The following is a 14953-nucleotide window of genomic DNA, read 5'->3' on the forward strand; positions in this document are numbered from 1 at the left end:
TTTTTAAAAAATGTGTATTTAGGGATTTTTGGTATATCCCTTGTCCTTATTAAAACATTAACTATTGAAATATAATTATTAGCCTATAATAATATTCCTAAGGGATATTTAAGTTTTTTTATACCATTAAACCTAAAGCAAAAATGTGAGCTTAATAACATATTAAAACTATAACTTTCATTGAATGCTACTCTGTGCTAGGCACTGTACTGAGTAATTTGCATATATTACATAACTTTTCCTTATAACAAATGGGGATGTCACTGTTTTAAAAATGAGGAAACTCTGGGGCAGAGAGGATATTCAAGTTCTCACGTCATGGAAGTAACAGAAATGTGATTCCTGGGATTCTGCCTCACTCTTAGCCAACGTGTTTTATAATATCAAGGATATCTTTTGAAGTATCAAGGAAGATACAACATTTAATAATGCTTTATTATATGAAAGGCACTGAAGATATGCTTCTCAAATGCATCATCACAATTAATACCCTTTATCCCTACAGTGCAAAAAACAAACAAAACTTTAGAAAGATTAGAAAACTAGTAATATTTCAATTACACAGATTACAAAATGAAGTACGTTGGATGTTAATTTCCTTAAGAAAATGTGATTAGTAGGTGATGAAGCAAAATATAAATTTAAGAAGAAAATGAGATATAAGAAGTAAAGGCAGGGCTTCCCTGGTGGCGCAGTGGTTGAGAATCTGCCTGCCAATGCAGGGGACACGGGTTCGAGCCCTGGTCTGGGAAGATCCCACATGCCACGGAGCAACTAGGCCCGTGAGCCACAACTACTGAGCCTGCGTGTCTGGAGCCTGTGCTCCGCAACAAGAGAGGCCGTGACAGTGAGAGGCCCGTGCACTGCGGTGAAGAGTGGCCCCTGCTTGCCACAACTAGAGAAAGCCCTCGCACAGAAATGAAGACCCAACAGAGCCAAAAATAAATAAATAAATAAATAAATAAATAAAATTTTAAAAAGTAAAGGCAGTGATGCAGCTTGCCACATGCAATACCTTTGTTATTAGTACCATGGTATCAATTACTCTTTTCCTAATGTCCGTTGTACTTGAACATGTTTGTGTAATATGTCTTCCCCTTTAGATGGAGCATTCCATCAAGGTGAGTGATATATCTTGATGGTCCAGCTGTGCATCTACAGCCTGCACCCTGCCCTGATGCTGGCAAACAGCTGAAACTTAAAAACAAGTTGCTTCATCCAAATAAACTGAAAGTTTTAGGAATTTGACACAACTAAAATATATGATAATTAGGATTTGACAACAAAAGGAATACTAAGTTGATCTGTCTGGAAAGGTTAAACAAGTCTTTTTTGTTGTTTTAGTTTTTGTTTTTGTATTTTTTTATTGAGTGGATACCACCACCAATCAATGGGAATATCACTGTTTGCCATTTAACACTGCCCCACACAATGCAGGATTTTGACATCTCTGACGTTCATACTCTACATGCAGGTACAAATATTCAGTCATTAACCATCAGAAATGCCCCCCAAATTTCCAAATATCATTAAAGGAGGCGGTACCAGCCCTAGCTGAAAAATCACTGAGAAAGAAGACAACAAATTAGGTTGGAAGGTGGATTGAGGCTGTAGGCAGCTAAATGCTGTGGCTGACATTGTAGAACATATACCCAGGGCCCACTGCTGGTCCTCATTACCCACTACTTTCTTGATTAGAAAGAATGGGCAACCAAACACACTGAACTTTCCTTTCAGCTAAGGGTGAACATGTGACCCAATTCTGCCAAAAAGGTACACGCAGATGTCCCTGGGCTTTCTTCCCTTCAAGAAAATTTAAAAATACAACACAAGGAGAAGGATGCTTTCAGCTTCCTGCCATGATAATACAAAGACCAAGGTGCAGCAGACATCTGATGGGAACATAATCATGAAGGTAACCTACTAAATATGAAGAAATATAAAGACAGAAGAAATCTGGTTTTCTGATGATATCAAACATTGGTAACAGCCCTCCACTGATAACTCTTTCCATTTTTGTTGGTTAAAGTATTTTGGTAGAGTTTTCTTTCAATCACAGCTGTATGATCCTATCAGACACATTGTGAGGTAATCTATATATACAGACAGGTTTTTTTTTTAAGATCTATGTGAAATTATGTCAGAAATGGGTAGGAGAGGTTGTGATCAATAATATAGATGGTTAAGCTATTAGAAGGCAGAGAACAAACCATTTCCATTTGAGAATAGAGAAGCAGAGATAAGGATGATAATTGGTAGGGTGATTAAGAAGAACATAGGGAATAATTTATTAGAGCTTATGGAATTATCTCTGTAAAAGATAGGTTGAACTAAATTTTTAAGACTAAGGTTCAAGTGGGGAAAGGAATTGGGGCTGTGAAAGAAAAAGAGGAAGTTTAGTATAGGAATATTTTTAGGTGGAAAAGAAAAAAACCTCAGCTACTGATAAAGAAGAAGAAATGTAGATGGAAAGAAACATGTGGCCAATAATATATGATAAAATGAGAAATGTCAAAAATGGGGCAATCTGAATGATTAGGAAGTTAGTTGATTTTTGTAAATAACTGTAATAAATTTTTGCATAAAGACATATGTGTCCAACTTTTAAAAGCTCCTCCCCTGATAATTAAATTATATTCATTTCAGAGTTCTTCTACTGCAACTAATAATTAGGATAACAATTTTAAAATCAGTTTATTATATTTTAAAATATTTTTATCTCAACATGGTAAATTAGTAGCACTGATTTTTATATAAAAATGAAAAATATAAAGTAATTTTATTTTCTAAAGCAATGTGGAATTATGGAAGTGAGTAGGAACCAAATGCAAAACCAAGAATGCACAGCTAGTTTCCCATGAGCGTAAGCTACCCCATTATCAACTTGCTATTGTCAAAATGTATTTTCTTTGCATCTCATTTTCATCTTTACACGTACACATTACTTTAAATTGCCAATAAGAATGAAGTATTTGATCTAAAAGAGAAAAATAAAGCATCGCTAGTATAAAAAGAGACAGGAAAAAACAAATGTGACTCTATGGTGTAATTTAAAATTGGTGGTCTTTCTGGAAGTATTTCATATGGTTAGCATATCTCATGGAAAATGCCTGTGATCATTTTTTTAAAAGCCTTCCCAGCTAATCCAATAGACAATGAATAAACTAGAAATATCAGATTTATAATTCACTTGAATAACTTTTGTTAAATAATAAATCTAGGAGAAAAGATTCTATGTGGCAAATTTATGAGGATTTGACTGTGTGACTTACAATGCATCAGATCCCCGAGTTTTATATATGCAACTTTATTCTGTACTCCTTGGGAGTGTATTGATAAAGTGAAAGAAAATTTATCCAAAATAAAGGGCCAAAGGAATAAATTAAATTTATTATCAGAGGAAATAGAAAATGTCTGTAAATTACAGCATCTATAGACAGCTATGTTTGCAACGTCCCTTTCACCATGCCATGATATTTGCTAACTATGCTTCTGCTATTTGTTCTTATTACAGATGCAGATGGCCCAGGTTGATCTTTAATTTGTTAGGCTCAAAATAAAATATTGTCCTCTCCAGAGTTTAACAAAGGTTGCCCAACTTTATAGTTTAAGACATTCCAAATAAATCTGTTTCACACTGCAATTTAGCCAAAGGCTGGATATAAAGATTAGAACTTTTTCCTGAGTCTTCCCAGCTGCTCAGATTTAAATACCCTTATTGCTTGACCATCCTACTTTACTTCCTGTAGGATCTTCTAGCTCGAGTCACTAAGGAACTACATATATATTTTCTTTCTGAGTAACGTTTTCTTGTAAGATAGTCATATCCCTGATGGAGTGCTTTTAATAGGAAAGTGGACTGTATACACCTTTTGGGATAAAAAATGCTTCCTCTTTCTCTTCCCCCTCTATGGTATTGATTCACTTAATGCACTGCTTCTACTTGGTTTCTACTTCTATTCATTTCTACTGTAATTAAATATGATTCTAGTTTTAATTTTAAAAATAGTGTATGGTAGAGGCTTAGTTTCTATATGGTAAAGTATCATCTTGGTTTGAATTATTTGATGCTACATAACAAACGTTCTTTCAAATAATACAATTATTTTTAGCTATTTTATGAATAATTTTTAAGATATTTAAAAACAATAAGCAAAGTAGGTTTCCTGATTAATAGACAACTCTGCAGTAGGGGTACTATTTTAGTAATGCTCTGCATTGTATTTAACTGTACACATGTGATGGCATTATACTGATTTATTTAATATATTTTTGTTAAATGTCTGTCATGTTTAGGTGCTGTGTGAGATATGGAGAATAAATAATGAGAAATGCTGAAAAATTCAAACAAAAATAATATCTTAATACATATTACTTTAAATAGACTGGTAAGAGAATAAATGGCCAGCTGAATTCAAAATTATTGTACAAATGAAAAAAATAGAATAGAGGATGAGGAAATTTAGGAAAGACACACAGGGAAGAGAAGTTAATTCATATTGCTGCTATGCAAAATTACGTTTACCTTTTTACTTAGGCAAATGAATCTACTTTATTTATTTATTTATTTATGGCTGTGTTCGGTCTTCGTTGCTGCGCCTGGGCTTTCTCTGGTTGTGACAAGCAGGGGCTACTCCTTGCTGCGGTGCGCAGGCTTCTCATTGCAGTGGCTTCTCTTGTTGTGGATTCTTAACCACTGTGCTACCAGAGAAGCCCCTACATTTTTTGATGATATAATATTTCCTCAATTTTTATCTAATTCATATTCAGTGTGGAGAAATTTCTTGAAGAAAATTCTTATTCCTTTAATACTTCTTTCAGTGTGAACAAGCCATCTTTAATTAGCATTAATCGGCAAATGTATGCAAAGAACTCTGGGGATTAGATTAAAAATTAGCAGCTGGTGAAATAATGTGCATGAAAAACCTAATGTCAGACACAGAGGAAGTTCACAGTAAAAGTTCACAGGAATTGTCTTCCTTCTCTACAACTCCCACTTTCCACACCACTGCTTTTACTGTTAAAATGATAACACAGTCTGTTGCAGTTTCTAACTCCATACATAATGCTTATAAGTTCTTAATTTCCTTTAGGATTATATATTATCTATTTAGTACAATGTATTCATACTCCTTTTCACTGAGGTGGATTTTTATAAGCATGTCACTTATGACCAGTAACTGGACATACTTTGCACTGCACTCACAATAGAGACAAAATGGATATCTCACTTAACAATCTCACCACTTTATCTATACCATGTAATTGTGAACAAGAAAATTAAGAGCATAAGCAAACTGGGGAAAAAAAAACCCCACAGCTTACAAGAAATGTTAAACTTTCTACTAAATAACTGTAATGTGAATTGACTTGTACTTATGGTTTTGTTTATAACAGTCTTTTATGAGAAAGTACAAAAATACCTGTCATGCCCACCAGGATTACAACAAAACCCCTTCCACATACATATGCTATATTGTATCATGCTGACAGGTTGCATATGGAGTGGCCTATCAAAAAATATGATTTATAACTGACCAATTACATGCTAAAATATGCAAAAACTGAAAGAGTTTTATCAAAAGGTAGTAAGGGAAAAAAGTAAGAAAAAGCTAATAAAGTATTAAGGCAAAGAAGAAGGTGAGATTAAAAGTAAAGAAACTGAGGTACTAAATAAGGAAGCAAGAGTGACAATCGGCTTTGGCCTCAGTATTTAACCAAAATTTAGCCTTCAGCTTCTTTTTCAATTTCAGCTTTGAACACTGGAAGAATAAATAGCTAAAAAATGTCTATTTTGATATTATTTTTGATAACCTCAAACATTTGCATATTTATTATCATATATAATCATTTATTATCATATATATTCATTTATTATCATATATAGTCATTTATTATCATATATAATCACCATATGACAATAATACAAGCAAGATATTTTACTGGGATTTATTTTAAATATATGAATAATCACTTTCAAATACTGGTGAGCATTTAAGATGTACTTATAGCTACATGATGGAATAGCCAACAATGACATGTTTTAAAAGATGCAAAAGAATACCTTTTTATTGTATTCTTCAGGTAGCAATACTAACATACTAATGGTTGCTTGCAGAGAAAATAGTTCCTTTGCTGGAACCTGCTGGATAAGTGACCACAGTGATGTACCTTGAGGGTGCAAGGATTTCTTGCATGATATCAAGGGCAAAGATTTTACTATACACATATACAATACTAAGTATATGTCTACTTAGTGTTTTGTTTGTGTAGGAATTATAGGAGCCATTGAACATTAGAGAAGGCTAAAAATGATTGCTTCTAAATCACAGTGCAAATTCTGAGAAGCTGAGAATTAAACCGTATAACAATAAAAATATAATAACTCCAAAATTTAAAAATCAAATTTGTTTTGATTTATTTTTATATTATAGTTTACTTTACATTATATTTTATTTTAGTCCCAGATTTATCTCACACTTGAAGTGATTTTAACATCTGGCCTAGAGAACAGTGGAGTAAGAAGCAGTTAGTTCAGAAGAGCAGAAGCAATGAACGAAGATATAAAAAGAAACAGAATAAACCTAACTTTTACTGGCAGTGATGATGATATCTCCAAGTTAAAAAGACACACTGAATTCTGAAATGTCTGGATTATTGTCCAGTCCCCACGATGCATAACTATAGACTGGGATGCTGGGTTTGACTTCACAAGCTTTGTCCTGTGAACTCCGTAGGGTCCCATTTAGATACATGACAAGGTCATTGCTGTTTTCAGAGTTGTGCACTGTACCACTACCCCGATAGGGCTCAGTAGCTTGGCTCAGTGGTCCTAGTGTACACCTTTCTCATTTCTAAAACTTAAAATAAATCCTCTGATCAATAGCCAGAGCTGGAAAATTGGGGCAAACAAACTAAAGTAGTATTAAAATATGACACAGAATATAAATACTCATGAGTGTTCTGATATAAATACATGATGGAATTCATTAATAAATCAGGGAGAAGGGACAAATCTCCTGTGCTGAAGCACCCCAAATAAATTAAATAGTTGCTCTGCCATCAAGGAAGCAGAGCATAAGTCCCCACTCCTTAAGTGTGGGCTGTATGCAGTGACTTCTTTCCAAAGGGGACAGTATGGAAAGCAGGGGGTTTGGTTTGGGGGGAGAGTAATTTTACAAAGCAGAAACTCAACAAACACCTCAGGTAGGGGACCACTATCAGTATCTGTAGTCACAAGTCACGTTGACAGTATGTACACCTGATACAATGCAATGAGAATGACACTTTACTCTGAAGAGTCTGGCCAAAATCCTATGTGTGGATTTTCCACGCCTGACCACAGGCCACTGAAATGGCTTTACCTGGCAGATCCCACAGGGGAAGTTGCCCTCCTCACACCAGACTTTGTGACAGCCAGGGCACTTTGTGCACAGCCAGGGCACTGCGGTCTCTGAAGGGGCTGCAGTCAAGGTCTCAGGCCCGCTGGCTGCTCAGGCTCTTGTGAATGTCTGCATTCCCAGCCCAGGACCCTTCAATTTGAGGGTCCTCCTTCTGGGCTTTCGGGCCAAGCATTCCCCAGCACCGCTGGTGAAACTGCTTCATGGGGAGAAAGGAAGGGGAAATGTGAAGTCACTTTTCTCTATCTGACTCAGTACTCAGTACTTTTATACTCCTCGTCCTTCTTCCTCTCTTCTTCCTCTCAGCCCCTAGATCCATAAAACTACACAAGCCATTTGTCTGGGCTCCCTCAGCAGTGAGACAACTCTCATCTGCACTGACCCACCTGACTCTCCATCTCACACCGTCCCTGGGGGAATATGGAACAGGGGCGGTTGGCACCTTCCCTGAATTAGCATCTTGTTTATTAAAGGTCTGGCTGTTACTTTCATTTTGGCTGGTGTTATAATTGGCTACTCTCACATCTAGCAGCTCAGCTCTCACCAGCTCAGCTGAGTCCTTGATATACCTTTGTGATCTCCCTGCCCCAAATCCCAAACCCCAGTCCAACCATGAAAGAAAAAAAAATAGAATTCCAGTTGAGAGCATTTTACAAAATACCTCACCAGTAGTCCTCAAAATTATTAAGGTCATCAAAAACAAGAAAAGTCAAGAAACTGTCACAACCAACAGAAATCCAAAAAGACATGAGTGCAATGTGGTATCCTGAATAGGATCCTGGAACAGGAAAAGGAGATTAGGTAAAATTAAGAATATCTGAATAAATTATGGGCTATAATTAATAATAATGTACCAATATTGGTTCACTAATTTTTACATACAATGCATTCTAATATTAGATGTTAATAATAAGAGAAACTGGAAGTGGAGTGAATGGGAATACTCTATACTATCTGCTCAATTTTTCTGTAAATTTAAAACTGCTAGAAAAACTAGTGTATTGATAATAAAAATAAGTAAATAAATCCCATGTACTTAAAGAAATTTAGGTATTTTTTGCAAAATACTGAGTCTAAACAATAAAACCATTAAACATTTCACATTCTAAGTATTTAATTTGAAGATTCCTTTGTTTGATGACTCTCTTAGACTTTTTATACCAGCCTTATCTATAAATAAAATTTATACAATGAAATATTGAAAAATGCTAACTCAATAGAAGTTTTTTTTTTTTGTTTTATTTTGTGTTATTTGTAAGAAACATTTTATCCTTGGTCTTAGAAGGCTAAGGAAAGTCATTTGGTTGTTAATGTCGGGTTTTTTTAAAATTATTTTCTTCTTTTTGTTTACTTCTTGGACGTACACATAAAATAATCTTCTCTATAGCCAGTCTAATAATTCATTATCTGGGAATAGTAATAATAAAGCATATATAGAATGTTATACATAAGTATGTAAATTATTAGATAAATGACTGATAGATACCTAGATAGATGATAGGATGGAGACATGGAGAGATGGAGAGATGTGGAAACATGGGGAGAGGGAGAAAGAAAGAGAGAGAGAGAGAGAGAGAGAATCTTACATCATTCTCCATAGTAAGAATGCTTGTAAAGAACAGTTCAGAGCAGTAATTCGGGAAAAAATGTCTAGCCATTCTCCATTTCATAGACTTCACAGCATTTGCAGACAAGAAAGAGACACCCTATTTTGCAGATGATAAAACTGAAAAGCAGGACTTCCCTGGTGGCACAGTGGTTGAGAATCTGCCTGCCAATGCAGGGGACACGGGCTCGAGCCCTGGTCTGGGAAGATCCCACATGCCGCGGAGCAACTGGGCCCGTGAGCCACAATTGCTGAGCCTGCGCGTCTGGAGCCTGTGCTTCGCAACAATAGAGGCCGTGATGGTGAGAGGCTCGCGCACCACGATGAGGAGTGGCCCCCGCTTGCCGCAACTGGAGAGAGCCCTCGCACAGAAACGGAGACCCAACACAGACAAAAATAAATAAATTAATTAATTAAATAAAATATGTATGTTATCTCTAAAAAAAAAAAAATAAATGGATAGCAACATTAAAATGTTAAAAATAAAAAAAAATAAATAAAAGCAGCCATCCTTGCTAAAAAAAAAAAAAAAAAAAAACCTGAAAAGCAGAAGAAATGAAGTTGCTCAATGTCACACAGATAATGAATGGATATTTGTTTGGTAACTGGCATAGATGTGCTGGGGAATTCATAAATGCCTAAGTGTACAGCATGACCATCTGGAATCTGTCACTGACCTTACCTGTTTCCAAAAATATGACAACTATTTTCTCTGCATTACTGAAAATTAATAAACATAACTGTATGCAGTTCGTGGTAAAAAAAATTACATACCAATAAAATTTTTAATGCTGTAATCTTATAAATTCTGAAATTCATACTGAATGTGACTTGAAACTAGAATGGTAGTGAGAAAGCTTTAACACAGATTTCTGAAAATGTCAAAAGTGTATACTGATTACTGAGCTTCTAATGTCTGCAGCTTAATTAATGCACACCAGGACCTTCCTTGTAAACTTCACATCCACTGAATCTGTAGATTGCTTTGGGTTGTATCATCATTTTTACAATGTTGATTCTTCTAATCCAAGAACATGGTATATCTCTCCATCTGTTTGTATCATCTTTAATTTCTTTCATCAGGGTCTTATAGTTTTCTGCATACAGGTCTTTTGTCTCCTTAGGTAGGTATTCCTAGGTATTTTATTCTTTTTGTTGCAATGGTAAATGGGAGTGTTTCCTTAATTTCTCTTTCAGATTTTTCATCATTAGTGTATAGGAATGCAAGAGATTTCTGTGCATTAATTTTGTATCCTGCTACTTTACCAAATTCATTGATTAGCTCTAGTAGTTTTCTGGCAGCATCTTTAGGATTCTCTATGTATAGTATCATGTCATCTGCAAACAGTGACAGCTTTACTTCTTCTTTTCTGATTTGGATTCCTTTTATTTCTTTTTCTTCTCTGATTGCTGTGGCTAAAATTTCCAAAACTATGTTGAATAACAGTGGTGAGAGTGGACAACCTTTTCTTGTTCCTGATCTTAGAAGAAATGGTTTCAGTTTTTCACCATTGAGAATAAAGTTGGCTGTGGGTTTGTCATATATGGCCTTTATTATGTTGAGGTAAGTTCCCTCTATGCCTACTTTCTGGAGGATTTTTATCATAAATGGGTGTTGAACTTTGTTGAAAGCATTTTCTGCATCTATTGAAATGATCATATGGGTTTTCTCCTTCAATTTGTTAATATGGTATATCACATTGATTGATTTGCGTATAGTGAGGAATCCTTGCATTCTTGGGATAAAACCCACTTGATCATGGTGTACGATCCTTTTAATGTGCTGTTGGATTCTGTTTGCTAGTATTTTGTTGAGGCTTTTTGCATCTATGTTCATCAGTGATATTGGCCTGTAGTTTTCTTTCTTTGTGACATCTTTGTATGGAAACACAAAAGACCCTGAATAGCCAAAGCAATCTTGAGAAAGAAAAATGGAGCTGGAGGAATCAGGCTCCTGGACTTCAGACTATACTACAAAGCTACAGTAATCAAGACAGTATGGTACTGGCACAAAAACAGAAATATAGATCAATGGAACAGGATAGAAAGCCCAGAGATAAACCCACACACATATGGTCACCTTATCTTTGATAAAGGAGGCAAGAATATACAGTGGAGAAAAGACAGCCTCTTCAATAAGTGGTGCTGGGAAAACTGGGCAGCTACATGTAAAAGAATGAAATTAGAACACTCCCTAACACCATACACAAAAATAAACTCAAAATGGATTAAAGACCTAAATATAAGGCCAGACACTATCAAACTCTTAGAGGAAAACATAGGCAGAACACTCTATGACATAAATCACAGCAAGATCCTTTTTGACCCACCTCCTAGAGAAATGGAAATAAAAACAAAAATAAACGGGACCTAATGAAACTTAAAATCTTTTGCACAGCAAAGGAAATCATACACAAGATGAAAAGACAACCCTCAGAATGGGAGAAAATATTTGCAAATGAAGCAACTGACAAAGGATTAATCTCCCAATTTTACAAGCAGCTCATGCAGCTCAATATCAAAAAAACAAACAACCCAATCCAAAAATGGGCAGAAGACCTAAATAGACATTCCTCCAAAGAAGATATACAGATTGCCAACAAACACATGAAAGGATGCTCAACATCACTAATCATTAGAGAAATGCAAATCAAAACTACAATGAGGTATCATCTCACACCAGTCAGAATGGCCATATCATCAAAAATCTGCCAGCAATAAATGCTGGAGAGGGTGTGGAGAAAAGGGAACCCTCTTGCACTGTTGGTGGGAATGTAAATTGATACAGCTACTATGGAGAACAGTATGGAGGTTCCTTAAAAAACTAAAAATAGAACTACCATATGACCCAGCAATCCCACTACTGGGCATATACCCTGAGGAAACCATAATTCAAAAAGAGTCAGGTACCACAATGTTCATTGAAGCTCTATTTACAATAGCCAGGACATGGAAGCAACCTAACTGTCTATCAACAGATGAATGCATGAAGAAGATGTAGCACATATATATACAATGGAATATTACTCAGCCATAAAAAGAAACGAAATTGAGTTATTTGTAATGAGGTGGATGGACCTAGAGTCTGTCATACAGAGTGAAGTAAGTCAGAAAGAGAAAAACAAATACTGTATGTTAACACATATATATGGAATCTAAAAAAGAAAAAAAAAATGGTTCTGAAGAACCTAGGGGCAGGACAGGAATAAAGATGCAGACATAGAGAATGGACTTGAGGACACAGGAAGGGGGATGGGTAACCTGGGATGAAATGAGAAAGTGGCATGGACTTATATATACTACCAAATGTAAAATAGATAGCTAGTGGGAAGCGGCCGCAGAGCACAGGGAGATCAGCTCAGTGCTTTGTGACCACCTAAAGGGGTGGGCTAGGGAGGGTGGGAGGGAGAGGCCAGAGGGAGGAGATATGGGGATATATGTATATGCATAGCTGATTCACTTTGTTATAAAGCAGAAACTAACACACCATTGTAAAAAAATTATACTCCAATAAAGATGTTAAAAAAATAAAATGAAATAAAGTACACATCCAAATTTGCAATGTCTAAAATAAGCCTCCGTATTATACAGGGGGGTCATCAAGATATCTAACTGGATAAATAATATGACATTTATTAATCTTCAAAAGATAATTCAAGAATATATATAAAGTCCAAACTACACTTAATAAAATTTACTAATTATTGAAAAGATGTACATTTTGAACATTTGTTTTATCAAAATAAATATATGACTGAATCCCTGAGATGTGAAAAATATTTTATATAGTTAAAAATATTGTTAAATATCTTTTCATATTATACATAATAAAGTGGCCAAATTCAAACTTTATTTTTTCTCAAAATATAGAATTAAATTATGTAAACATAATTTTAGAGCATAAGATATATTTCTGTACTTTACTGCATACCTCAACTTATTTTCAAGATATATATTTTTTTATAAATTCAGAGTATAGCTATCTATAGGATATTGTGATACTTACTGAGAGCCAATTAATTCATCTGAAACCAATTAATTCAGCGGGCTGCTCTAAAAGTGACCTATTCTGTTTTTCCATGTGTGTGTGGTAAGCAGAATTCTAAGATGGTCCTTAAGAGTCTTGCCCCTGGTGTACACACCATTCCCAATTATTCAATTAAACATTAATCAAGGTGTTGCTGTGAATGGATTTTGAAGAGACTGGATTCAGAAACAGATATAGAGATTTTTCTGGGTGGGTCTTGCCTAATCAGGTAAGGCCATTTAAAAGTATGTCTAGAGGCCAGAGAAAGAGGAGTTTGGGAGATCAGAACCTGAAAGCAGATGTCTCCTGCTGGCCATGAAGAAGCAACCTGCCATATGTTTTAGAGAAGGCCACATGCTAGGTAATAGTGGGTGGCTTCTAGCAGCTAAGAATGGCATCTGGCTGACAGCAAGCAAGAAAGTGGTGCCTCAGTCCTGAAACTGCAAGAAACTGAATCCTTCCAACAATTATTGAACTCGGGTGAGGACTCTGAGCTTCAGATGATACTGCAGCCCCACCTAACACTTTGGTTTCAGCCTGATGAGACCCTGAGCAGGGGATTCAACTAACAGTACCCAGATTCCTGAACTATTTGAATTGTTTTAAGGTATTAAATTTGCATTAAGTTGTCACACAGCAATAGAAAATTAAGGCAGTATATAAGTCTTACATAAAGTAGATATATTTATAAATATTTTTGTTAGTACCTCTTTATTGCCAGATGGGAATATATACTTTAAGAAGAATGAGATGAAATGAATGAGTACATTAGAAGCTTAGTTTGTAATTCACAATTTGACTATGTATTATACTACTTTTGAAATACAGATTTTTAAAAAATATATAGACTTGTTAAAAAGGTCACTTTAAACAATATAAACTAACATTTTCCTTTGACTGAAATGTTGCGTTTTTTTCATCACTTGCAAAAATATATATATTTAATACACAATAAACTACCTCATGTTTTCCCTATCTTGTATGTAGTAATTGAAGAAAAATACATGTGATTTTCAGTTAAGTAAGAATTAGGAGTAATACGAAGTAGTTTCTTCACAAAAATACTTGACTCATTTTATAAGTCTGTCTATATCACTTCTCAAACAGTGAAATAGCTCAACATAGGTTTTTTTCTTTTTGTACTTTAATACAATGATCAGAAAGCTCGGTTTTTTTAAAGACATAAACAATTAACCAAAAATATATAAATTACACACACACATATATGTACATAAAATATTCTTCCATATATATAGATAGATAGATAGATAACAAACAAACCTATCAAAAGCTCTTAAAGATTATTAGTCATTAGGGAAAAGCAAATTAAAGCCACAGTAAGATACCATTACACCTAGAATGGAAACAACTAGAAAAACTGGCAACACATTTACACAGAGCAAATAGAATTCTATTACAATGTGGTGGGAAATGAAGTGTTGGCATTCTCTTATTCTTCAATTTTGAATAAAAGACTATGTTTTCTACATTATTCTCAATTTAAATTACAATTTCAATTGCATACAACTGCATTAAGAAGTCCATATATAATATTTTAAATGTTGTAAATTAGAACAAAAATTAAAGTAGAATAAAGCAATATATTAGCATAATTTATAAATATTTTAAAATAATTTTGGGGAAGAAGAAGATACAAATGTAAAGGCATACAGATATTGTTACACAGATACACAGATGTGCATAATGGATAATAATACATATTTACAGAATATTATATGTTAATATTATAATTATATTCTGATATATGTTAAGTGTAAGTATTGTATTTTTCTATTGCATGCACAGCTGCATAAATACATTTTTATTTGCTTTCAGTTATTATGAGACATAAATTTTACATCAAGTTATATATTATTATATTATATATATACTTCCATTTCCTTAGTTTCACTTTAATTG

Source organism: Balaenoptera ricei, chromosome 1, assembly GCF_028023285.1.
Source record: "Balaenoptera ricei isolate mBalRic1 chromosome 1, mBalRic1.hap2, whole genome shotgun sequence".
Classification (NCBI taxonomy): domain Eukaryota; kingdom Metazoa; phylum Chordata; class Mammalia; order Artiodactyla; family Balaenopteridae; genus Balaenoptera; species Balaenoptera ricei.